The 9,940-nt window shown below is 37.5% G+C and overlaps 1 long non-coding RNA gene across 1 annotated transcript in view; it reads left to right on the forward strand.

The window, feature by feature from the left end:
* LOC122788033 overlaps positions 1 to 9,504 on the forward strand; it is a 116,019-nt gene extending 106,515 nt beyond the window's left edge. The window contains exon 2 of the long non-coding RNA XR_006362604.1: positions 6,276 to 9,504. This is a non-coding gene — a long non-coding RNA (uncharacterized LOC122788033). The remainder of the gene's footprint in view (positions 1 to 6,275) is intronic.
* Positions 9,505 to 9,940: the final 436 nt, after the last annotated feature.

Below are 9,940 nucleotides of genomic sequence, written 5' to 3' on the forward strand. Positions count from 1 at the left end.
CCTTATTTTGTTCTGATTAGTTAATTTCACATTGGTAATGCTGTTTGTGAGACCTTGCCTAAAAAAGGCACTATGGGGGAGGCAAGACCCTTTGCCAACACCCGAAAGCCTTGGGTTGCCAGGTGCAAACTGTCTCTGACAAAGCAGTGAGGTTTGTCGGCCATGGCTTTCCAGGCAGATAGAAACTGGATCCCCTTGGAATGACACCAAAAACTAAGCCAATTATTGAAATCACTTATTTGAATTGAAATCAGTCATCAGCTTATCAGTATTTTCTGTGGACTGTTTTTTATCAAGCAAGTAATCAGAAATGTGATAATTCACATAACAGCCACTTATAGTTTATTGAAATCAGCTAATTGTATCAATATATTGTCAAATTCAACACAGCCACATTTCTAAAATCCTCCTCCCTATATCACCCATCTGGGGTCTGTACCCCTAAATGTCCATTGCTTAAATGTTACAATTCTGAGGTCACACAACCTCAGGTTCCAATGTTTCTTCTCTTCCTTGAGGATGTGCATTCTTGAAGTTGTAATTTTCAATTAGAATGTGTATGTGTATGGCATGTGGTATGTAGTCTCATGTTCAAAGGGGTTTGCCTCCTGCATAAAGAAGTTTAAGTTATGCAGGCAGTGTGTCATTCTGGTCAGCTACTGTCAGTAGTCTGTAGTTCATCATCACGTGAGTCAGTTAGCTGTAATGAGTTTAAATAACCCTTGCGTCATGCTTATAACTAAGATAATCAGGACAATGCAAGAAAATACAGGATAAATTACAGGAGACTTGCATATTATTTATATCTAACATATTTTATAAATACTGGAATGCATTTTTACATGAGTAAGTATGACAACAGGAATAGTAAGACAAGTACAGACATAATGTGGTTTTCTATTATTAGTTAAGATATGCTTTCAAATAATTGGACCTTTCTTTACAAGTTCACATTCTAAGGAATTCAGAGATATCTGTCAGAATTGCAGACAGAAAATAAAACAGAGAGTATCATATTATTGCCTGATGCTTTTATAAAGAGGATAGTGAACAGCCAGCAAATCTGTAAAGTAGCATTTTTTGAATCTGTATTTAGTTAAGCTTAAGAAGTTATAAAACATGTTAAAAGCAAAAACAAAGCCATGCTCATCATATTAAACGCAGAGAAAATTCTTGCCTGAACTCTTCTTTTTTTCTATAAATAGTAATTGTATTGTTTATGGTGTTACAGTATCTATGAAGGAAACAATAGAGAATAGCGGGAACAAGTTATGCATACCATATTACTACCAAAATACGTAGTCAGTAAAATCTTAGCTAATAAAACAATAGATGAAATCTGGCACTATGAATGACAGCACACAAAATGCTAATCTGTGTTAAGCATATTAGATGACATAAGAATAGCTACGATTTCAATGACAATAATGAAAAAACACATAAGAAGAGAACAGATGCTATGGGAAACGCCAAAATCATGCAAAATTAAATAATGTTGCCTTATTAGAGTATATCCTAAAGAAGAAAAACTGCAAGAAATCTTGTAAAATCAACTAAAAATGGACCCCAGATTAGCACAATGTAACACAAGTCTACAAGAGATTTTTTTAACTCCAGTGAAAATGCAAACCAGTCAAACCAGACTATTAGTCACAACAGAGCTGGTGGCTGAATAGTGTATAATTAAAAAAATGACTAACAAACCATTTACTTTCCTGATTTATTAACTTTTCATTTGTAGTAACAGTCTAGTTTTACATCTGTCAAGCAGTGTTAAGAGAATTCAGCTACATCACTAATAATATCACAGTAAAACTACATTACAAATTAAAGCTAAAGAAACCAGGATGCATTTAATTTAAACACCAGAGAGCTTTCCTTATCAACATGACTTATACATTTCTGTTCTCCCTCAAGCCAAAAGATGTAATTTTTCTGACACATAATGAATTTTCGAGTATTTTATATTGAGTTTGGCAAAATACCAACTTTTTCTCAAGATAAAAGTGAATAATGTGGGTGACCGGAATGTAAACAAGACTTTCAAATTTGGGACAACAAACTCTCATGATGAAATCATAATATGAGATCAAAGGAGTCATGGTCAACCTCTGCATGCTTTCGGTGACAGGCGTGACCTCGTACCAGCTCACCTGCTCAGATGTCTGACTGCACACTTGGTTGCCAACACACACACACACACACACACACACACACACACACACACACACACACACAGGGTGCATATTAAATTGACAGATCTTGATACATCGTGTAATATTTTAGTCAGTGTTTGATTCCATTATGTGTGCTTTGAACTGTGATAACTTTATTTGGTACTTTGAGATGTGTTAATGCACACTGGGCTATGCATTACCACACTGTGTAATTTTCTGAAACATCTAGAACATACTTGTACAAAATTATGAGTTAAGAAAAATAATTACACATACTTGTCCACACGAGTTATGTGCAGTGATTATATATACTTGTACAAATCTAGAGTTATGTGCGATGATTATCCATCATTGTACAAATTGGGAGTTATGTGAAGTGGTTATACATACTTTTAAACCTAACAGTTATATGTAGTGGTTATATATATTTCTACAAATGTAGAGTTATGTACAGTGATTATAAGTACTTGTACAAACTTACGAGTTATGCACAATGGTTATCCATAATTGTACAAATGTGGAGTTATGTGAAGTGGTTATGCATACTTTTAAACCTAAGAATTATGTGCAGTGATTATACATACTAGTACAAATGTAGAGTTATGTACAGGGATTATACATACTCATACAAATGTAGAGTTATGTACAGTGATTATACATACTTGTACAAATGTAGAGTTATGTACAGTGATTATAAGTACTTGTACAAACTTACAAGTTATATGCAGTGGTTATACATACTTGTACAAATGTAGAGTTATGTACAGTGATTATAAGTATTTGTACAGACTTACGAGTTATGTGCAGTGGTTATACATACTTGTACAAATGTAGAGTTATGTACAGTGATTATAAGTACTTCTTGTACAGACTTACGAGTTATGTGCAGTGGTTATACATACTTGTTCAAACAGAGTTATATACAGTGATTTCTTCTGAGCACATAGTTGTGAGGAGTCTCCATAAATAATCCATATACTGCTGTACTCCCCTTCATAATGATGGGAAGTCTCTGCAAGCTCTCCAATGCACTGGTAGTGCTAACCCTTTTAGCATGTTCTCGTGTACAGTATGTCATTCATCCTGTCTGGTTCAGCCATGATAACTAATACAATGCCCATCTGTTGTGCAATAGGCTCCTTAGGCAATGATGTCATGGCAGTATGTATATTAAAGGCTCCTTAGGCAGTGATGTCATAGCAGTATGTGTGTAATAGGCTCCTCAGATAGTGATGTCATGACTGCATGGAACTCTATACACTGCTACATCCTGAAAGTAGCTCACATATGTGCAATGCATGGAGGTGGGAAGGAAATCAGAAGTCTCTTCATCCTGGAAAAAATATGCACCATATTTCTTTCAGCAATCATTTGGGTAGCTGTCCTCCACACACCTCAGATGCCCCCGTGTCTGTTCCAGAAACTATCTCTTGATGGGTTTGGATATTGAAAAAAACATCTTACAGGAACTAGTAAGGCAAGGGCAACTAGATGTTTGATCAATAAATGGAGGGATAGGGAAGAGTCATACTCAGGCCATACTCAAGATTCAGCCCTTGTAACCCAGCTGGCTCCACATTATCCGGTTGTGGTGGTGGAGACAACCCTTAGTTTCTGTTTTGGTGAAGTGATGTCTAACTACCTTGAAGGTAGCCCATTCAAAATCAGAGAACAATTCAGTTTTAAGACTCTGATTTTCCAGATTGTTAAGGTTTCTCAAAAGGTACTCATACTGTGACTCTGTCATCTGCATTATGAGATTGCACACAAGTGGAAGGACACAGCCACTGCACGAGCTGCAAGACTTCTCAGGACACCATCTACACTTGCCTTCAGATGCAAATCTCATTTGGGAAGGTACCATCCATTAGCCAAAACCACAGATCCCTGATGTTGGCTTAGTGGTAAATATCACCAAGGATATTCTGTTGTCCTCACCATAAGCTTTCTGCACTAGGAATTAGTCTTGTCTGAAGGTCAATCATCTGCTTCACTGCCAACCAAGGAATACAGGATGTGCTTCATTACCAAATATAAAATGCAGTGCAGGCTTTACAGTTACAAACTGCTAGCTGCTTTGGTGATCTGTTTGATGCAAGGCAGGCATGTTTCCTTTTGGAATATGTATGCCAGCCTAACCACCAAGGTGCTTGCCCATTCCTTCACATCATGTGCCAGCGGTGCTTCTTTGAGTACGGTGGTGTCAGCTGGGTAGAGGGTGTGCCATTGACTTTATCAGCTCCTCTCTGTCCTGAGCTGGTATGGTGACTGCTCTTCCTTTGCAGTGCTCAGTGTGTTCAGATGAACAGCACTTGTATAGCACATTCAGCTTGTTTTAATGAATGGACCAACTTGGCCTACCCCATCTGTGTTAGCCTCATTTTATATATCTGGCTAACCACTCTGTGGATGACTGTCACAGGTCTGTCACAATTTCTTTCTATCAGTTTTCTTTATAAAGTGTTCTCCCTTATTCGTTATGCTCTTCATTGCTTTTCAGTGAGTTGTTATAGTATAGCGCCATGACCATAGCCTAAAGTGTTCTCCCTTATTCGTTATGCTCTTCATTGCTTTTCAGTGAGTTGTTATAGTATAGCGCCATGACCATAGCCTATTCATATATAGCCTATGTATAACTAGATCTGCAATGAAACAATTGTGCAGGCAAGTTGGAGGGAGGTCATGCTTGTCACTTCCAGCAGGCAGGAGTCAACCATTGCTGTATATGGCTTGTGTTGTGCTTCTGTTCCAAAAGGGCACCCAAAGACCTATGCTGGACTGTCATTATTTAAAATATTGTACGTCATGAGACAAAAAAACAAATTATTAACTTGAATTGAAACATGCAGCAGAATAATTGGTGACAGAAGCAGGACATTCAATCAGGTGTAGTTAGTTGCAGTGGTAGTACAGCACACTGGGGTAAATAAGCTACCTGTGAGCTTTTTGTGTGGTCCTGGGCTTGATTTCCATGGCCTCCACTTCTAAATTGTAGTGATTTTGAGCATGTCATTTAAACACAGCACTGTAAGGGAATGGCAGTCACAGGCTACCCCTGAAAACAGTCACTTGTATTTAGTGGGATTTGCCTTGTTATATTAAAATGCACAATTAGCTTGGCTGTCAACAGCTGCTTCTTTTTTATCTTGATCTCCCTCTGTCTTTTCTTCTCTCTCTCACTCTCTTCCTTACCTGCCTAGCTCTCATTAGTACATCATTCCTTAGTTGCTTTCTTGTAACCTACTTCCTGCTAAGCATTTATTTCACTAGCATTTGAGTTCACTTCTTCGATTAGTGGAAACAGTCCTCCCAGAAGCACATTTTTCTATGCACTACTCTCTTTGTGAATGATTACATTCTAAACTACCCTTGGAATTAGCACCCCAACACCTCTTAAAGCAAATAACCTGTTACTAGCTCACCTTTTTTCTCTTGAGCAGTACCTGTAACAGCAGATAATTCCTTTAATCTGTTTTACCACTGTGATACCATACAATCATCAATTCTTTCATTCAGTGTGTATGTGTTCACAGTCCATTACCCAACTCTTCCCTCTATAACGTAGTTTTTTTAAACTCCCTCTGTATCCTCAGAGATAGAACAGCATCCTTGTTCTAAAATGAGTAACAAATAATGTGCGTATATCAGATGTTATTTTCCATCTTCTTGACAATCCAAAGCTTTGTACAACGTTATGCACTTGGTTAATCTGACAACCACAGCCCCCTTGACTGTGCCGTGTTATTCATGATAGCAGTGATGACTGCACCTCCATCATCTTATACTCCTCTTCATACCGATCTTCCTAATGTTTCCTTTAGTGTGAACATTCGTAGGAAATCTTGACAATCAAATTCGGGTGTTATTTATGATTCAGGCCATTATTCAATCCACATTTAAATGGAACTGTGCCTGTATGAAGACATTTGTGTTAATAAATACAGAAATTTAGAAGGGTGATTGTTAACAAGCTGACAACAAACCATTAGAATAGAAACTGCAAACAATATTTAATGCTCCAGATTTATTTATTTATGCATATGATGTGATTTTGAGGAGCAGGCAATGCAGCTCATAGTTTCTGTTTTTTCTCCACAGAAGATTTCTTCTCATTGCCTACTTAACGTTTGTTAATGAGAGAATAAGTAGCAACTATGTGCCTGATGGGTGAGAACATTTGCTCAAGGATGGCGGTGGCTGAGCACTACAAGAATATGCGACAATCAATGATGCTGATATACCTGCGATTTCAGAATGATGACCTATACTGATGCTGCACTGTTTTAATTGTACTTCTATTGTAAAATCCACGCTGACTTTTCCCACGCAATCTTTATTTGCCAGTCTGGACACATTTGAGTGCTTTATGTGATTGATCAAGACATGAATGATTGTGAAACTATTTATCATTCACTACTGACTCAGAACTACAGTAGTTGAAAACAGCATTTTTGCAAGATGACACCGCCCATATAGGGGGCTTTGCCACCCACAGCCCCTTCCTCATATATATATCGACTCTATAGTCAGCAATATTGGGAAAAGGAGACCATCTCCAAACAGTGCACCATAGTCTCACATAAGCAGCGATACCTAATAACATATATTGCAATGACAAATGTTTGATGGATTCGGAACATTAGTAAACGTAATTGTGAAACTGGAACCCAATCAAATTGTTTTCAATCAGGAGTAGTGAATTCACTTCTGCTTAATACTATTGAAAACCCATTTTTACTTAAAAAAAAACATTCACATTATAAAGATTAAACAAATTAGCAGCATCCTATTCAGTATATAAATGTGGGTAGAGTCTACAATGCCAAGATTACATTTGCAGTGCTATATACTGACTAGGATACTGCTGATTTGTTTCTATCTGAACATATCAACATTTTCTAGTAATACAATGCATGCTTCTAGGTGATGTCTAAACTGATTTTGCTTTGGAACAAAGAACAAAGCACCAGGATGTTGTTTAACAAAGACAGTGAGCTAGAACAGAATGGAAGACCTAACGGTTTTAATTTCAAGTTCTGCCTTCCAGTAAAATGGCACTCTTGCCTGTATCTCTGAAAGCCAATCAACCTTCTGGTTAAGGACTGTCACGCTGGAAAAAGTGATACCCTAAATATGATTTGGTTTAGAGGAATCCTGATGCAAATAACAGTTAAGTACAGATTACAGAAAGACAGAAGTCAGAAGAATAACTAAACAATGATACCCACTGGCCCCATGACAGCAAAAAAGCATGAGTTCTCAAGCATTTTTATATGCACATGAAAGGTTTTAGCCAATAATGTGCAATATGTCAATGTGTTTAATAATATTATCGTAAATATAAAATAGAAGAAAAGTACTATTATTTTTAGCACAGTACATTCTGTGTGGATAGTGACAAACTGTTTTTTTTTCTTTTTTGAACCATAATGATTCACATAAAATCCCTCAATAATTTGCAGGTTATTCAGTTATGGAAATATAGCAATATGCACTACAAAGAAAAGCAGTCGCTGATATCTTCATTGGATGCACCCAGACAATCTCATGCTCATTTTGTTTCTCGCACCCTGCCTTTTGCATACTACTTCTTAGCATTTTATCACTTGTTGAGAAGACCATCTCCAAAGAGCATCAAGATACTGCGTGGTGGTGTGGTCAGCTAATGGAAGTACGTATACTAAATGGTGTGTACTGGTGCTGATCAGCTCACTTTTTAAGAAATGAATTACTTTTAATAAATGGTCAACTTGGAAGTAAAGTCTTTCAAATAGCAAAACACAAGTCAAGTTTGATGAACCAAAGACGAGAGATGACTTACAATTTGAGTTTGTGATTTGAGCTCCAAATATGTACATGTATTTGAAAAGGTGAAGCACGAAGAGTGAAATTATTTCATACCTGTTCTGTTCACAAGTAGGGTCCAAACCAAATTTGACAAAAGCAGTAATCTAATACATTAAAAAGCACACAAATAAATACACTTGATCGTAGTTTAGTTCGATGGCAAAACCACTACTGTCTTTTATATAAAATGAGAATTGTATTGGGATGACAGTTCAGACTTTGAGAATGGCATAACTGAAACCTCAGCCATAATGTTAACATCTGCTTGATAGAAATGTTCAGTGATTTAGTACTTAAGTACAAAAGAGCAGCACAGACTTCAGGATGCTGTTTCTTAAAAAAATAACAACTCGGAAACAAATGCAAGTATTTATCAACTATGTATGGGAGCCAGGAGCTTGTAGTTTTTGGCTTGTTTGTTTGTTTGATTAAGAGAAATGCAAGCACACTGTTTCAGAAATATCACTGTCCAATTTGAAGTTGCCAAGGAAAAGAGAAAGGCAAATGATAGATTTTTATGAGAAAACATTTTCTCTGTGCAATGGTAGCCTTGGAGGCAAGTAATAAGTAATAGGTATGTGGGGTAGTGTTACCATCATGTGAGGGGTAGGGATTTCCCATTCAAAAAACAGGAGTTTTAGACAAATATTCATTGACAGTCTTGGTCACCATTTTGTGCATTTACTGCAAAATGTTTGCATTTAGGTAGGAGGCTTACAAAGTAACTATTGCCACTGCATGGTGGTACACTTTCAAAAATAAATACATATGCCAATATTTCAGAAATAAATTAGAGTAAAAGTGAAACAACGTTTTGTTGTGGAGAATCATATTACAGGATCAAAGATAGTTATGAGGCATGTTGACCAGAAGAGCATTGAGTAACGTAGCTCATTCTCCAAAACACTGTCTTGTCAAGCGAGGAATTCAGAGTCGCATATAGATAAAAGGAACTGCGGACTACAATAAGCAGCTCATTAGCAGCTCATATCCTTACTCCTCTGCACTAACTGCATTGTCCTGGGAAAATTCCTGTGGCTGTCAATATGATTCCAGCGAAATCTGTGTTAGACTAGTTAGTATAAAAATTGTTATGACCACCCCAAAAATTCAATTTAATGTAGTTTAGCATTTATTTCTGATGAAGCCTATTAGTATTGTTGGACAAAAGTGCTACATGCAGCCATTGGTGAAAGGCATTCTTAAACCATCCCAGCTACCTGAAACCATCATCCTACAGAAATCAGAGCTGGAAAAAAGCACTGATAGGTTTACTAGAAAGGTGAAATATCTTCTGCAAGAAGGTACCTGCACTGCAAGAAAGTACCTGCACGTGCTTTCAAGATAAAGTATAAGTAATTTGTCACTTGAACTCTCATGTAAATTTTATTGCAACATTATTACTGTAATGAACATTATCTCATATTAGATATAAATACTGTAAATATGACTTGCTCATTTAAAGTTTTGTAAGTTATTATCTTCATGTTTCCAGCTCTGTTTACTAGCAGTCTGAAAGATTTGAAATGGAAGTGTCATTTTTCCTCTCTGTGACATTTTGAATATATTATGTTATTGTTGTATATATTTAAACTCTGGGCGGCCGCGATGGTGCAGTGGTTAGTGCTGCCGCCTCACAGCAAGAGGTTCTCTAGTTCAATCCTTGGCTGGGGTGCCTTCTGTGCGGAGTCTGCATGTCCTCCCTGTGGCCACGTGGGTTTCCTCCGGGTTCTCCGGTTTCCTCCCACATCCCAAAGACATGCTGTAGGTGGATTGGACACTCTAAATTGGCCCTAGGCGTGAGTGCGTGTGCCTTCTGTGGAAGGTTGGGTGCTGGGCTGGCAACTCGACACCGTAAAACTCCACTGCCAATCATGAGCAGACAGATGATCCACTGTGGCGACCCCTAACCGGGA

Source organism: Protopterus annectens, chromosome 1.part2 (assembly GCF_019279795.1).
Source record: "Protopterus annectens isolate FY-2018-M chromosome 1.part2, PAN1.0, whole genome shotgun sequence".
NCBI classification, from domain to species: Eukaryota; Metazoa; Chordata; order Ceratodontiformes; family Protopteridae; genus Protopterus; species Protopterus annectens.